The sequence below is a fragment of the Camelus ferus genome, chromosome 29 (assembly GCF_009834535.1).
Source record: "Camelus ferus isolate YT-003-E chromosome 29, BCGSAC_Cfer_1.0, whole genome shotgun sequence".
Classification (NCBI taxonomy): Eukaryota; Metazoa; Chordata; class Mammalia; order Artiodactyla; family Camelidae; genus Camelus; species Camelus ferus.
This window is the reverse complement of record NC_045724.1, coordinates 1591544-1609665: the sequence shown is the minus strand read 5'-3', so window position 1 is coordinate 1609665 and position 18122 is coordinate 1591544. Positions and strand designations below refer to the sequence as shown.

At 40.2% G+C, this 18122-nt stretch overlaps 1 long non-coding RNA gene and 1 pseudogene across 1 annotated transcript; both read left to right on the top strand.

Annotated features, from left to right (window-relative positions):
- The first annotated feature begins 1166 nt into the window (after nucleotides 1-1166).
- On the top strand, nucleotides 1167-4310 carry LOC102504944 (annotated as a pseudogene).
- Nucleotides 4311-5933: 1623 nt separating this feature from the next.
- On the top strand, nucleotides 5934-13448 carry LOC116660419. Its single transcript, XR_004315917.1, has 3 exons — nucleotides 5934-5969; nucleotides 8087-8092; nucleotides 13301-13448. It is a non-coding gene; the product is annotated as an uncharacterized LOC116660419 (long non-coding RNA).
- Nucleotides 13449-18122: the final 4674 nt, after the last annotated feature.

Here is an 18122-nt window from a genome sequence, read left to right as displayed (position 1 = left end):
CTCTTAAGTTTCTAGACAACAGGCCTCCTTTCAGATTCTCACAGGATTTCCTCCCTTACCTGATTCTCTTTAGATGTAAGAATTTATACAGTACCCCTGCGGTAAAGTTTTGAGTGAGTCATCAACTGGTTCTGTATATCAGATAGCCTAGTGCCTTCCACATATCCTTCTGTTGAAACTCAGAGCAGAACATGTCACAAAGCTACACTATCTCAAAGACAAGACTCCACCAGCCTTGGCCAACCTTCTGAGAAGATGTGGGTCCCCATGTTTTTAATTTGCTGGTAATTTATTGTAAAGGGAGACTTATTTTGTCATTTTTATTTGTTTGTTTTGAGGGAAAACATAAGTTACCATGAAATTGCCTTAGATTTCAAACTCCAGACTAGACTGTGAGACAGAGCAGGAAACTGCCCAGTTCTGCCACCTGCTAACCATATTAACATTGGGAAAGTAACAGTAACTGAGCATTTGCAGCTAAGGCACTATTCAAACTGCTTTATTTGGATTAACCCATTGAATCCTCAAAAAGACCCTATGAGGTGGGACCTTGGGAGATGAGGGAACTGAGTGAGAGAATAAGGAACTCAGAGCTGGGAAGATAAAGAACTGGGATTCTGGCTGAGGAAGAGGGCCTCACAGGAGTCTTCCTGGGGACACTGAGACCTGGATGGGGGTTGGGAGTGCTTCTGGCTAGAGGAGGGAGGAAAGCCATGGCCCTCGTGATGGTTAATTTTCTGTGTCAATTTGGTTAGGCTACAGGGCCCAGTGATTTAATTAAACACTAATCTAGGTATTGCCACGAAGGTATTTTGGAGATGTGGTTAACATCCATCATCAGTTAACTTCAAGTAAAGGAGATTATGCCCTGCACCCACATCCCCGCCAAGGAAAAGGACTGGGATTAAACCAAGGGAACCTTTTTGCTAGAGCCTCTACCCTTAACCTCTTCATTGGTGGGTTTAAAATTGTTTAATGTAACCCACTATAAGAAATATTTTTCGCTTTCTTCCCCTTCTGATTTTCCCCCTCCCCTCTTTTCTCCCTTTCCGGGTTTGGTTTCCCACCTTTTTCTTCCCTTCTCCCCCCTCCTTCCCAAACCCCTTTCCCCTCCCCCGCCCAGGGGAAACCCCCACCGAGAAGAGCCCGCCCCCAGAAGCGCCCCGCCCCCAAGGGCCACTGGGGCCGAGCCGCAGCCGAACGTGGGCCCGGGCGGCGGGCGGAGACGCGGGCGCCCTCCCCGCTGCGCCCATGTGAGGTTAGACTTGTTACTTACATGTGATGCCATTCCAGCCCTGGGCTCTTGGAGGCTGAACATGTATTCAGGAGTCCATAGAGGCAGCTGCGTCCTATGAAGAAGATGTCTAACAGTAACACTACTCAAGAGACCCTGGAAATAATGAAAGAATCAGAAAAAAAAAAAAACTGGTGGGAGAATCTGTAAACAAGAACAAGTTTGTATCTAAGGCTCCAAGCAAGGAAGAAACTGAGAAAGAGAGTGAAGATAACCAGTTTGCGTCACGAGACACAGAGGCGGACATCCAACCACGGTCATGCCAGGAAAAGAGCCAAGTCAAGAGCTAAGCTGAAGTTGGTGCACAGCCTTGCCGTGTGTGAGGAGTCCTCTGCATTTACTGATGGACCACTAGAAGCCGAGGATATAATTCCATTGCACATCAGCTGCCCCTCTGACAAGGAGGAAGAAAAGTACACAAAGGATGTCTCTGAAAAGGAAGACAAGGATAAAAACAAAGAAAATTTCCCAAGGAAGATGCTGTCTAGAGACGCCAGCCAAGAATATACGGACTCCACTGGAATAGACCTACATGAATTTCTTGTAAATACACTGAAAAAGAACCCAAGGGACAGAATGATGCTGCTAAATTTAACACAGGAGATTCTGGAATTTATTAATGACAACTACCAGTTCAAGTTCCCACAGATGACCTCATATCACTGAATGCTATTACACCGGGTGGCTGCCTATTTCGGAATGGACCACAATGTTGATCAAACTGGAAAAGCTGTCATCATCAGCAAAACCAGTAACACAAGAATCTCTGAACAGAGGTTCTCAGAACATATAAAGGATGAGAAGAATACAGAATTTCAGCAGAGATTCATTCTTAAGAGAGATGATGACATTATGGACCGAGATGATAACCAGACTGGCCAGAACGGATATCTAAATGACATCAGAGGGAGGGGCTGAGCCGCACCTCAAGCAGCCGCCAGAGCAGCACAGACAGCGAGCTCAAGTCCCTGGAGCCTCAGCCCTGGAGCAGCACGGACTCTGACAGCTCCGTCCAGAACATGCAGCCCCCTGTCACCAAAGCCAGCAGCTTCAGTGGAATCGCTACCCTCACCCGGGGTGACAGCATTGGGAGCAGTAAAGGTGGCAGTGCAGGAAGGCTCTCCAGGCCAGGTACGGCACTTGGTGCCCCAGAAGTGTGCAACTAGGTCACCTCATCCCAGTCTGTCCGGGGTCTTCTTCCTTGTACTGCCCAGCAGCAGCAGCAGCTTCCTGCTCTCCCACCCATGCCTCAGCAACAGCCACCCTTGAATAATCACATGATCTCACAGCCAGTCCCGGCTCTGAAGCCCTCTCCACAGCCTGTTCCGTTCTCGCCAGGCTCCTGTCCCCAAGTCCTTCTGCCAGTCTCTCCACCCCAGCAGTACAACATGGCAGATGACCTCAGCAATCCCTTTGGACAAATGAGCCTTAGCCGCCAAAGTTCTGCTGAAGCAGCTGACCCATCCTCAGCTCTGTTCCAGCCCCCACTTATCTCCCAGCAGCCTCAGCAGACTGGCTTCATCATGGCTTCTACGGGGCAGCCCCTCCCCACTTCCAGCTATTCCACTTCTAGCCATGCACCACCTACTCCGCAAGTCCTGCCACCCCAGGGCTACATGCAGCCCCCTCAGCAGATCCAGGTTTCTTACTACCCCCCGGACAGTATCCTAACTCCAACCAGCAATATCGACCTCTCTCTCACCCGGTGGCCTACAGCCCCCAGTGCAGTCAACAGCTGCCTCAGCCATCCCAGCAGCCTGGTTTACAGCCCATGATGCCTAACAAGTAGCAGGCGGCTTACCAAGGCATGATTGGGGTCCAGCAGCCACAGAACCAGGGCCTGCTCAGCAACCAGAGGAGCAGCATTGGGGGCCAGATGCAAGGCCTGGTGGTTCAGTACACTCCACTGCCTTCTTACCAAGTCCCAGTGGGTAATGATTCACAAAACATGGTCCAGCCACCTTTCCAGCAACCCATGCTGGTCCCTGTGAGCCAATCTGTACAGGGGGCTCCAGCAGGGAGCGTACCAGTGTACTACAGCATGATTCCACCAGCTCAGCAGAACGGTACGAGCCCTTCTGCGGGGTTTCTGCAGCCTCCTGGTTCTGAGCAGTACCAGATGCCTCAGCTTCCCTCTCCCTGCAGTCCACCACAGATGCCACAACAGTACTCAGGAGTGTCACCTTCTGGACCAGGTGTGGTGGTCATGCAGCTGAATGTCCTTAGTGGAGCACAGGTCCCTCAGAACCCATCCATGGTCCAGTGGAGTCACTGTAAATACTACAACATGGACCAGTGGGGGCAGAAGCCTGGAGACCTGTATAGCCCTGACAGCAGCCCCCAGGCCAACACACAGATGAGCAGCAGCCCTGTCACATCTCCCACCCAGTCTCCAGCACCTTCTCCTGTCACCAGCCTCAGCAGTGTCTGCACAGGACTCAGTCCCCTTCCTGTCCTCACACAGTTCCCCCAGCCTGGGGGTCCAGCACAGGGTGATGGGCGCTACTCCCTTTTGGGCCAGCCATTGCAGTACAATCTGTCCATCTGCCCTCCCTTGCTCCATGGCCAGTCAGCTTACACGGGGCACAAGGGACAGAGTGGACTGAAGCATGGAAACTGGAGCAAGAGGCGAGCACTCAAGTCTGCCCCCACTGACCTGGGGACAACAGATGTCCTGGGGCGGGTGCTGGAGGTGACAGATCTCCCTGAGGGCATCACTGACGTGGACAAGCTCTTCACTCAGCTTGCCATGTCCAGCACCAAGATCCAGTGGCTCAAGGATGCTCAGGGGCTGCCTGGTGGGGGGGGAGACAGCGGTGGGACTGCCGAGAACAGCTGCCACGCGGACCTCGCTGCCTTGTGCACCATCGTGGCTGTGTTCCCCAGCCCCCTGGCTGCCCAGAATGCCTCCCTTCACCTCAACAACTCCGTGAGTCACTTCAAACTTCAAGTGACCAAAAAGAACTATGACATGAGGATCCTGGAGCAAGCCAGCTCCCAATGAACGGAAGAGGAGAAGGGACCAGCATGGCGTGGGGCGTGGGGCAGGGTGAAGGGGGTCGCAGGGTCCTGACAGGCCACAGAGGCAGAAAGGGAGGTGACAGACACTAAACTGAAGCCTAAGACAGTAGGGATGAAGATGGAAACAGACAGACACTGACATTCTCATTGGACTCTCACTCCTCTGTCAAGGGCCCCCTTTCTCCCTGGTTGGCCCCACGTTGCTTCCCTCTCCTTCCTGTCCTCTTCTATCATTTTTTATCTCTTCTCTCACCACAAAACTCATTTCTTTCATAATTTTTGGTCAGATAGAATTGAGAGGATCCCAAACTCCCCTGTTCTCCTATTTCCTTGCCATCCCAAACTCTCCTTTCTTTTTTGGTCTTTATGAATATATTTATATGGACAGATTAAGAAAAATGAAATTGATTTCCCCTTCTCTCACCCCACTCTGTCTCCCCAAGCCCCACAGAGTCAAAACTTGGGCCTCCCTCCACCCCCAGAACACTTGTATATTGTTTGTTTGAGGTTTGTGCCGCAGTAACAGACACAGTATTTAATTGCACATACAGATGTTTGCTGGGTATATTCACTGTAAATTTTATTTAATCTGATTTTTTGTTTGTTTGGGGGGGCTACTTGGGGGGAGGTTGATTTTGTTTTTAAATATAAAAAAGAATCTGTCACTGGAAGGAAAAAAGAAGAAATATTTTTCCCTTGTATCCCCTGTAACTCCTCTAAAATTAAATAAGCCTAATTCCCTCCCCACACATACACACCAAAGACAAACAGAAAAAAAAACAAATAAAATAAAATATTGGATTAAAAGAGTTTTTTTAAAATATTTTCACTATGACCCATAGTAAGAGATGCGTTCTGCAACACAACCCAGAACATGCATTTTATCAATTAAGACTAACTTATAACTTAAGTATATATATTTAAAAAGAAGAAAAAGAAAAAAAAGTATATGTATATAATCTCAATATTTTATCAATTAAAACTTACTTATAACTTAAGAGAGTCACTTTATGTGTAATTGAAACCAAAGTTTTTTGAAAACATATTTCATGCAATTTACCAATATTTTCTATTGTATTTTATTGTTTAAAATTGCTGGTCACTCCTTCCAAACTGATTTCAATTTACACTGAGGGTCATGAGCTGAACTTTAAAAAACAAGGCACTACATTTCTTTCCACCACCATAGTAATTAAATATAATAATGTGTGCGAAACACTTAGCACAATGGCTGACACACACTGTGTACTTAATACAGGGTAGTGATTATTACCGATCTTTTAAACTAGTAGTAACTATGGGAGGCAGGGACACTGAGGGGAAAATCTGACTGGCTATAGATGAATTTCTTGCCAGTTAGGATCTGTCCCTGGCAGTGAGAGAGGGACTTTCCCCTGTATTTTTAACTTGTGTGTAATGAAAATCCACAATTTAGAAAGAGAATTGGCTTGTGGCTAACTCTGGTTTCCTCTTCTCCACTAGAAAGGGCAACTGACAAATTGCTGGGTCTCTCTGCTGGAGCCGTAGGAAACCCAGTTTATTCACCTGTGTTTGTAACAGAAAAAAACAAATCTGACTCCATATTCGATCTGTTCCTTTGGCTTTAACCCTGCGCCCTGTTCCCTAGGCTTAGTCTTGCTAGCTCTGCACTCTCGTAAAGATAACAAGTTGCAGAATAGAGAATAACCTTTGTTTTATTGGAGGTTTACAGGGACACCATGACCTGACCCACGTGGATGGCTGCAAGAACAAAGAATGCCTGCAGCTTCCTTGGCTCATGGCCTCTTCCTCCATCTTCAAAGACTGCAACAGTAGGCTAAATCTTTCTCACATCAAATCATTCTTAACTCTGACACTGACTCTGTGGTCTCATTTTCTTCCCTAAATCTTCTGTCTTCCTCTTCAATTTTTAAAGGACTCTTGTGATTACATTGGGTGTACCTGAATAATCCAGGATAAATTCCCTATTTTAAGACTTTTAATTTAACCACACCTGCAAAGTCCCTTTTGCCATGTGAGGTAACATTCAGAGGCTCTGGGAATTAGGATGTGGACATTGAGGTGGGGGAGGGGCAACTATTCTGCCTAACACAGGAGACAAACAGTACAAACTAGCAAATAAAATATAACAACAACAATAACAACATAGGACATTTATTGATCATTTACTCTACAGCAGGAGTTGTGCTGAGTGCTTTACTTGCCTCAGTTTACTTTCCTGTCAAGAGACAAAGGCTCCAAGAAATAAAGCAAATTGCCTGAAGTCATACAGATAGTGTCAAACCCATGTCTGCCCGGACTTCAAAGATCATGCTCTCAACCACTTCACTAAATAAATAAGTACTAGACGTATGAACATTTTGTGGTTTGCAATTTCTTCCCAGCGTGTACTCCTTTTTCTCTTTTCCCTTAGGGACCTTATTTTGAAAGGTTTATTCTGTTGATTTTTTTTTTTCATTAGTCAAAGATAACTGTAACTTCTGATAGCTTTGAGCTAATCTCTTTGCCTCTTTTTGGATTTATATAGTTCCAGACAAAGAATGAGATTAAAGGAGAATAAATAAAGAGTTGAGGCTTTGAAAGAAAGGTAAATAAATTTAACCAGACAGGAAAACACAGAAACTGGAAACTTTCTGAGCAGCAGTTCTTGGGCTTGGGGAGGTTAATCAGGTAGAACAAAGAGCAAGAAAGGAGGAAGTAAGAGACTGGCAACTGTGATTCCGGGAGGGGGAAATGGGTGGCTGGAGGCATGGAAAGAGGTGGAAGCTAACTTTTCACTCTATCCCCTTTTGATTCTTCTAAATTGTATATGATGCACATGTACAAGCTAATGTAATATACAGATCTATGTGTGTGGTATGTATCATATATAAATGTAATATTATAGATAGACATGTATATAAGGCTATCATTACTGACACAGAATACCACGCAGTAAAACTAGGCATCTACTTTTAGTACACTTAAGAGCTCACTATAAAACATTCCTCAATTCTTCCCCCTCGTTATCTCACCTGTGCCCCAAGTAAAGCTACTTCAGCAACTTTCTCATTGGCTTAAAAAATTGCTCCTTGGTCTCTGGCCACCTACCTTATCCTAAAGAATCAACTCCAGGTTGGGCCAGGGCCCAAGCATTTTACATTACTCTTACATGTTTGCCCAACTTAGACGAGAACTTACTTCAGAACTGACTCAGAAATCTCAAAGGATATTGCCATTCACTGCCAGAATCAATGATGAGTAATAAATCCGTAAGGCCTACACATCTTAACCCAGCACAGGGCCCTGACTCAGACAACGCCTGCCCACTGGCCTCATCCCCACACCATAGGCTCCACTTTATCACCAGTGTATTTGCACCAATATTCCTCTATTCAAATTAGCATGCAGTTCAAAGGGAATTTTCATCTCATAGTTCAACAGGCATCCTATTGTTACCCACTTGTTTTGTTTTGTAAGAGCTAACTAATGAAATAATTCCATCAATGTTTTTGTGAAAAGATGTTGAGTTTAGCACTTTCTGAATAATCAATGCTGTATTTGTAGTATTAGAAAGCCCAGTGCTCAAAGCAGGCGCTCCTAATGCCTAGGCACCCAGTCTGCTGCATTAGTGCTGAGTGGTACCTGAGGCAAATGGAGAACTCAATAATTCTTTAAATGTTTTGAAGTTTAGGAAGAGTTGCATTAGAAGACAATTACTTTTTTTTTGTTGTTATTCTTTTTATTTTATTTTCTGTAATTTTTTTTTATTGAGTTATAGTCAGTTTACAGTTTTGTGTCAATTTCTGGTGTAGAGCACAATTCTTCAGTCATACATAAATATACATATATTCATTTTCATGTTTTTTCATCATGAGCTAAAAAAAAAGAAGATGATTTCTCAATTATGTTTTGACTTTACTCCATTCAAAGCCATAATGTCAAGTCCCTAAAGACAGTTTAGAAGCTACAAACGATGACTATATAAACAAGCACAAGTTCCAGCAGGTCTAGGAGAGATAAGCCAAAACTGACGGGCATGGCTAGATCCTAAAAGCCAGTTTGGTTACTCTTTACACATTTTTGCCAATTTTCATTGTAAGATGTGCAAGCATGTGTAAGATGACATGCTATGTTGTGTGAATGAAAATGTTTCATCTAACTAAATGATCTGCCTGTCTTATGTTAGTCAGTGGAGAAATATTTGTTGAGCTGCAACACAGAAGAGTAATTTTAGAAACCACGTTAGCAGGAAAACAGCCAAGGGTGGAGAAAGTGCTAAGCCTCTAAAAACCATTCTGTTTTCTCTTGAAACTCCTGGAAGGCAGGAAATACCTGTGTTTTTCCATTTGTGCCCAGCACAATGTACACCTTCAAATGACACAACAGGAAAAAAGAAAACCTTAGGGAAGACTCACTATTCAGAACTGAAATTAATTAATGTGTCACAGTTCATAAAGCACTTCCAAGTGTGTTCTCTCATTCATTCTTCCCATAACCCTTATGAGTGAGAAAAGCAAGTTTCAGTAAGGATAAACAATGTGGAGACTAAAATAGAGGCTGAGGTTGAAACCAAGTGTGATCCTATTAACACGGTTTTATATGTGTGATTAAGCCAAGCACAAATCATGCAGATTTTTAGAGCCTTTGCTATCTACCCACAAATTATAGATGTAGATATTACAAACTCATATTACAGTACCCGACTCTTCAAACCTTTTATTGTCCCAGAATGTAGCAGGGTACAGACTTCATTCAGCATGTCATTACTCCTTTGCAGCCTGCAGACCCACCAGTGGTCCTAAAAGACATGGTTCTCATTCTTGGACTTCATAGTCCTCTCTAAACTGTACCCAAAAGTCTCAGGGGACAACTTTCCTCCTATCTGTAATACTAAAAAGGTAAAAGAAAAAGCAAATTATAATCAATGGAATTATTTCTATAAAGTTTGGATTATTTCTAACAGAAACCATTGTTAAAGATACATCAAATACTTTAACATTGCTAGACTCGACTTATTTAAAAGATTCCCTTGCTCACATATAAAATAACTTTTCATGTAATAGTGTATTGAACTGTATCAAATCATTCACACCCATCTCTCAGTACTCTGTGTGTGTCTGTGCGTGTATTGCTTAAAAATATATATACCTTAGCTTACAATCTGAGAGGGACAGATGGAGAAAATGATTTTGAGCTCTGAAGACATTTTAAAAAGCAAAATATCCTGCTAAATTCAGGGGCTAAAATTTTTAAGTGCAGGCCCAGCTACTAGTAACCTGTCTTTCTACATTCTTGGAAACCTGCCAGGTAAAATGTGAAAAGCAAATGGAACTTCCCAGGAAATGTCTCTTAATAATAAACTTCTGTCCAGCACTGTTTTCTGTAGCTGGGAAATCCCCCCTTGCCACTGAATTCCTCTGCTGAGTCATTATATAAAGTGAAACTGAAAATGAAATATCCTACTGATAGAGTAAGCAGTTTCTGGAAAGAATATAAGCTTAATTCAAATAGATTTGTGCAGGAACCCTGCCTCTGTGATTTATACACTGTGTGACATTGGCTGATTTGCCTTACCTCTCTTACTTTTCATTAAATTACCATTTATGGTCCTCTCCCCTAATATCCAAGGTGCCCCAGACTTCCCTATCAGAATGCTTGTCATACTCTACTGTAATTGCATGTTCAGGTTTCTATCTCCCTTAGAACACTTAAAGCATTTTAAGGACAGAGATCATACATATTTTGCTATTCTTGTATTTCTAGCACCTAGCATTATGGTGCATAGTATTTGTTGAATTTATTTGTTGTCTTGAGGGAGGTGGACTGGAGGTCTGAAGAATCAGGAAGGCTTACTTAGCATTTACTTTCCTTTTTAGAATTCTTGAATGTTTTACCATGCTAATTTGGTACATGTATTTCTTTTTTTAAAAGATCATATTTACATGAAGAGAAGAAAGATAAGATGTTTCTTGTAAGTAAATATTAGACAATGGAATAGTAGGCACTGAATACTAGCTTCTTTAATAGGGATCAAAGTATCTCAGTTTAAGGAAAATCATTTTCTCTGTCTTCTTCTACGTAATAAACCATATGTGTAACTTGAGAATTAAAGTGTAATTTCATTTGGATGTAGTTTTTTTTTATTATTATGAAAAATTGATAGTCCAGCCAATTCTATCTTAAATCCAAAACTTCCCAGTTAAAGTTAGATAGAGGACAGTTGCAAGAGGGAAGCTTCCTTGGGCCTTTTGCCTAATGCTCTGGTCAGCTAATCAGAGCCTTAAAAATATGCTACTAGTTTTCCTTCTTTCACCACTTTTACTTGTGTGTGTAGATCTATCAGGGCACCTTGTCAGCAGGAGGCTGGGGGATTGAGACAGGATGTGGCTAATCCTGAGTACCTTGGTCTAATGCCATCAAATAACACCACAATGCCTCCATCCATTACCAATTTGAACTTTTTAGCAAGCAAGTTTCTCTGCATGGAGTATTTCTGAGGATTTTAGCTCCTGATCATCTTACTCTAAATGACCTTTTAAAATCTTTTAATCTTTCCAAAGGACTTTTGTTTCTTTAGCTACATAATTCAGATCACACTGATGTAAAATGATTTGAGTCAGAACTGATATATCAATTGCATGTTTTCTGACTGATTATTCTCTATGTTACCAATTTTAAAGGCTTAACAACATGATTTGTTTCAGTGAGCAAATAAAATGAGCAATTTGCCCAGGCTATAACCTCAAAGGTGAAGGAAAACTTTCCTGAAGTTTTACTACCTAAGTGAAAAATATATTCCAGGTACTAATTTATCTGGTTAATTAATGAAGAGAAGTCTTCAGTATTTACCTCTAGATTCTGACCCTGTTTTGTTCTGGTCCACATTTTGGTTCAGTTGAAAACACAGAAGGGGGAGAAAAAAACAGCATCTACTGAAAGCATGCCTTATACTAAACACTACACACAAATTATCTTATTTCATATTTACAGTATTAGTTAAAGTAAAAATTTCACAGAGGGAGAAAGTAGGGTTCAAAGAAGTTAAGCAGGCTGCCAAAGTCACAGTTCATAAATGATGAAGCAGAAGTCTGAAGTCAGGTATGTATTATTCATATATATATATATATATATATATATACACACACACACACAGGTATTATATTATTCTGAACATTGTGCTTTCTGGAAAAGACAGCCAATATAGCAAAATACAGATTTAAGAGAATCATGAAAGGCTAGAAGAATGGACCTACAGAAATATGGAAAAAAACTTAATATGATTGAATCCAAAAATTAAACATGGGCCTACAAATGAGGTATTACTACACACTTATTAGATAAGCAAAATAAAACCCAATGGCAGTACTAAATGCTGGTAAGTAATGCAGAGAAAGGCAATCTCTCATATATTGCATACTTCATTTTGAAAAATAGTGTAATAGTTCCTTACCATGTGACCCAGCAATTACAGCCCTGGACATTCATCTCAGAGAAACTCAAGTATATGTCCACACAAAAAATGGTACACAATTGTTCCTAGCAGTTTTATTTGTAATAACCAGAACCTGGAACCAACCAAAATGTCCTTCAGTAGTTAAATTGTTCAACGACTTTGGTACACTCTTACCATGGAATACTATCCATTATTAAGAAAACAATCAACAAGATGTGGTGTATATTTACAATGGAATACAACTCAGCCATAAAGAAGAATGAAATAATGTCATTCGCAACAACGCAGATGGACCTAGAAGTTATCATACTAAGTAAAGTAAGTCAGACAGAGATAGACAAATATCACATGATATCACTTATATGTGGAATCTAAGATATGATACAAATCAACTCATTTACAGAACACAAACACTCACAGACATAGAAAACAAACTTATGGTTATCAAAGAAGAAAGGGAATGAGAAAAGGATAAATTAAGAGTTTGGGATTAGCAGATAAAAACTACTATATACAAAATAAATAAACAAGATCCTACTGCATAACACAGGGAACTATAGTCAATATCTTGTAATAAACTATAATGGAAAAGAAAAAAGAAAAATCAATCATTGATACAAGAATAAAACTTGGGTGGACCTCAATGAACAAAACCAATCTCATGATATCACATACTTTCACTAACATAACATTCTTGAAATAACAAAATTACAGAAATGGAAATCAGATTGATGGTTGTCAGGGGTTAAGGATACTGGAGGGTAGGTAGGAGGGCAATTTTTGAGGTGATGGAATAGTTCTGCATTTTGACTGAGTTAGTAGCACATGGGAAAATTGCACAGAATGATGTACACACATTGGATGAATTACAGGTTTTGGTATTGTATTATAATCATGTAAGATGCAATCATTGGGGGAAACTGGGTGAAGGATATGTGGGACCTCTCTATACTATTTTTTCAACTTTCTGTGAATCTACTATTATCTCCAAATTAAAAGTTTTTAAAAGTTGTACCTAAGTGTGTTAGTTTCTTGGGGCTGCCATAACAAAGAACCACACACTCGGTGGCTTGAACAATGGAAATTTATTGTCTCACAGTTCTGGAGGCTGGAAGCCTGAAATCAAGATGTTAACAGTCAGTTCCTCAGAAGGAACTGACTTCTCCATCCTTCTCTTCCAGCTTCTGATAGCCTCCGGCGTTCCTTGGCTCGTAGATGGCTTTCTCCCCATGTCTTCACAATATCTTCCCTTAAAGCTTGATTGTCTCTATGTCCAATTTCCCCTTCTTATAGAGACACTAGTCATATTGGATTAGGCCTCATCCTAATTACCTCATCTTAAACTTCACCAACTGCAAAGACCTTGTTTCCCAATATGGTCATAGTCACAGGAACTGGAGGGTAAAGACTTCAACACCTTTTTGAGTATACAATTCAACCCCTAATGTAATAGAAAAGAACAAATCTGACTCCATATTAGATCTGTTCCTTTGGCTTTAACCCTGTACTCTGTCTCCTAGGCTGTTTTGCTAGCTCTGCACCGTTTGTAGAAGAATGTTGCCTATAACCTGACATATACAGGAGAGCCTATTCTCAAGGCTCTGACCTTTAAGGATATTAATACTTTTGCATTCATACAAAGATAACAAGTTACAGAATAGAAAATAACATTTGTTTTGTTGGAAGTTTATGGGGACACCATGATCTGACCCACATGGACAGCTATAAGAACACAGGATTCCAAGAACAAAGAATTCCTACACCATGAAGTTTGCAACAACCAAGCACACCCCCTCCCCTTTTTAGTATGAAAGGAGCCTGAATCCTGACTTGGGAAAGTGGTTCTCCAGGACGTTAGTCTGCCATCTTCTTGGTCTGTCAGCTTTCCAAATAGTCATTATTCCTTGCCCCAACACCTCGTCTCCCAATTTATTGGCCTGTTGCATGGCGAGCAGAATGAGATTGGACTTGGTAACAAGACTATGGTAGATTTCAAGTATGTCATTTCAAGCTGCTGTGTCCCTAAAGTGGCACATGCAGGTAAAAACAAACTTTATTCTCAATAAATGGAAAAATGTATCTTAATATGATTTTACAGAATTTCAAATAGATGAATTCAACATATAAATGTGATGTTTGGGTTTTTTTTAGTCTAATTTGCATTATTATTCTCATTTTTTTGTTTCTCATTTAGTTGATGTATTTCAGCATCAGTATTCCTCAAGTGTTCTGTCTTTAGCCATTCATTATAGGCATTAATTAAACAATATAAATATGACTGAGAATACATGTTTTTAACATGTATAACAGTGAAACTCATAAAACCTAAAGTTTTGAAGTTTCGATAAACAAATTGAAGCCAAATATTTAAAAGGTTTGCTATAATAAAAAGAATTTTAAGATTTAAATGAGTTTAGAAGCACCAAACTCCAGGAACCAGCAGACCAACACTGTGCTATCTATCTCAAAAAGAAATAAAGGCAGGTATGTGGAGAAATAACACTTCCATTTGCCTGCAGAAAGAAAAAAAAAAAAAAAGGAACAACTTCAGTGAACAGCAATTCAATAATACAAACCAAAAACTACAAAATGAACATAACACTTTGGTCCAGCAATTCGGGCTTCTGGACTTACATACGTAGATATACTTGCTCATGTATGAAATGACATGATTATTTATTGCAGCATTATTTATAATAGCAAATTGTGGAAACCATCTAAGTGAGATAGGCTGGGACTTGGGACCTGGGACCTGGGACCTGGGACCCTGGGCTGCAATGCTTGCACCTGGACCAAATAACAGAAACAAAGACATTATAAAGGACTAAAAATAACTGTGCATGAGCAGTTAGGGTGCAGGTGGGGTTAGTTATGAGCAATAAGATACAAAATGATCAAAGAACAACAGCCACTTCTGAGATGTTAGAAGGAAAGCAGGGTACCCTGAGCAGAAGTAAGATACTGTGCATGATCCCTGCATACAGCATGACCAAGGGGTGGGCAGACCACCTAAGCCACCCCTCCAGCCCGATCCCCAGACCCCCACCTACTCCCACCCCATTAAAGGGAACAGCTCACCTCCCCACCTAGAGAGTGAGCAAGGGAATGTGTTACTTGTTTCTGATCCCTCATGCTGGAAGTCCCAATAAAGCTTTGCCTGAATTTCTTGTCTCTCTTTTCAATTTCCATTGATTAAGGAGGCCAGGAACCCTGGTTGGTCACATAAGTGTCCACCAATAGGAGATAAATTATGGTAAATCCATTATTTAAAAAAAAATAAAAAAGATACAGAGTTAACTTCTTATACATTCATATGGAAAGATACCCAAGAGAGGCTGCTAAGTAAAAGACAGGCAAGGTAAACAGGCTTATAGTACCATATTAATTACAAAAAAGTAAGAGACAGTGTATATCTACATATATTTATTTTATATTTAAACCTATGAAATTTTTATTGAAATATAACATACATACAGAAAAGTTCACATTGTAGAACCTCAAAGAATTTCATAATGGAATATACCTATGTAACTTGCACCTAGCGTCTAGGTCCTAGATCAAGAAACAACATTATTATCACCCTAGAAACCTCTTCATGTTCCATTTAATCACTATGTCCACTCTACAAGAGTAGCCATTATTCTGATTTCTAAAAGCATGGGTTAGTTTTGCTTATTTTTGTGCTTAATAGAAATTGACTCATAAAGTGTACACTCTTCTGTGTCTAGCTTTTTTTATCCAATATTTTATTTGTGTGATTCATCAATATTATACTGTTCCATATCATTACTATTTAGTATTCCATTGTGTATATGGGCCACAAATTATTTACCCATTCTACTATTTATGGATATTTGGGTAATTTCCAGTTTGAAGCATAAAACAGCACTACTATGAACATTCTAGTATATGCACATGCATGTCCACACACCTAGAGAAGGAATTGCTGAGTCATAGGACCTGCATGTCTGCAATTTTAATAGATACTGCCACGCACTTTGTAACATTGGTTGTACCAACTGACACTCCCACCAGCAATGTACAGGAATTCCAATTGCTACAAGACCACATCCGCACTTGATGTATTCTCTTATTTGGTTTTTTTGTTTTTAATTTTAGTTATTCTTGTATTCATGTAGTGATATTGCACTGTGGTTTTAATTTTCAATTCTCTGACAATTAATGATGTCAAGCACTTTTCACCCTCACTCACTATTTCTATTTTGATGTTACTTTCAGTGAGGTATCTAGGTTTTCTGCCTATTTTTCTATTGGATTATCTGTCTTTTATACTTTTAAATTTTGAAACATGAATATAATACCTATTTTTAAGTAAATTTAAAAGTAATGTAATTAAAATATAAATTTTATAGAGTTCTATGATGCATGTTCTGAATACTAGTGTTTCAGAAGCTCTGAAAATTCTTAAACTTTTCACCACCACAGAACACTTTGGAGAAATGCTTTTTCTATTCTTGTATAATTTTTATTTTTTATGGAATTAATAATTGCCTCCCTTTTTTCATTTGCTTAATTTTTTTAAGTTCTCTCTCCAATTTTATCACGTATTTCATTAGATCTATCAAATACCTATCAATATAACTATCCAAATACTCAAATCATTTTAACTAGTTTTTTTCTTGGATCTTGCCATCTTCCTGCTGAGGTGAAAATGGACAGCTCTCTAAATCCACTACATATCTTTAATCCTGGGATTCCTCTTCCCATTCTCCTGGTCCTGTTTTCTGGATCCCATGTCTTTCTCTTTCTTAACTTACTCTCATGTTTTGTTGGAGCACATTCTCTCGTAGCTTCCTTGAAAAAGAAAAAAGTGGATGGATGGTGGACAGGAAATAAATGTTGGCATCCTTGTATATGTGAAAATATTTTTATTCCACTCTTATAACTTGATGGATAGTTTGATTATGGAATTTGAGGTTGGAAGTTATTGCCCTTCAAACTTGAAGAAATTTCACTGCAGTGTTTTAGCATAAAAGTGTTACTATCGAGAAATCTAATGCCATTCTAATTCTCATCCATGTATTGCTTCTTCCCTTGAAAATTTTTAGAATCTTCTCTTTAGTCTTAGTGTTCTGATCTTTTTAATGACATGCTTTAATATAGGTCTTATTTCATTCACTGTAGGTAGCTGGTGGGCCATTTCAATATGAAGACCTTTGTTCTCTGGTCCTGGCAAAATTTCTTGAGTTATTATTTTGATCATTTCCTCCCTACTTACTTTTTGCTCTCTTTTTCTGGAACTCTTAGTTTGTTAACTGATGAGATGAATGAATGAGTAGGGAAAGTTTTCTCAGCACTCTTTGTAGTAAAAAGCTTAAGCAATAAAGCACAGATTATCAGACCATATCTTTAAAGCTAAACATTTTATTTTAAACGATCAAAATTTAAAACACACTCTTTCATTACAACTTCCCTTCATTGTAAAATGTAACATTGCTACTCTCATTTCAGATAACTCAAAAATATAGGATGCATTGATTCTCTATAGGCAGAAATCCCCCTCTGCGGGCAGAAGTAAGTCAAGCATTCCTTATTATTGTTGCCTTAGAATTCATTAAATGCTTGATATTGACTTGGTATTGCAAAATATTTGCACTCACACTCTGGAAAATGGTCATTTCAGGGGAAAGGTGTCTGTTTAAGGTAAAAAGATGAAGAGATGTTGGTAGTTTTTTGGTTTTGTTTTGTTCTGTTTTGGTGTTAAACACTGATTGCATTCTTCCCAGGTCTACAAGAAAGAAATTTTTGCAGTCTTACCTGGCATCACAAGGATGGACTATCTCAAGCTTATTTTTCAATCTCTGTCTAAAATTATGGATTTCAGAGAGAAGGGAGGAAAATGGATCCTTAGCAGAGGAGCACTCAACTGGAACTAACATCTGAACTTTTTGACAGGGCTAAACTCTGTCGACTGAAATAAATGCACAGCCTAAAATTTGAGAGTTATGTTTTATTTGGCAGGAGGATTCGAGCTGGGATGACAGCCTCTCAGATCTCCCTGAGGGACTGCTCCCAAAAGGTAGGGGAGGATCTAGGATATACAGGAGCTTTACAACAAAGACCAGGTAGTTGGAACATTAAAAGTTTACTTGTTAACTGAAGAAAATCAGACATCTCAAGTTAAAGAATTTAGCGCTTTTCTATGCATGAGAGAAAGCAAACATTTGGGCTCATAGAATTCATTCCTCTGACAAGCACCTAGCTATGTAGGGCCAGTGTCCTGTCCTTTCTTATTCTGAGTCCCCTCAGAGGCAACCACTGTGAGTGGCTGCAGAGGCGGGGCTGCAGGCTTGTCTTCACTGGGCGGTGGCGGCAGCCACTGATGACTTGATGGCTTCAGCATTCTTTGTT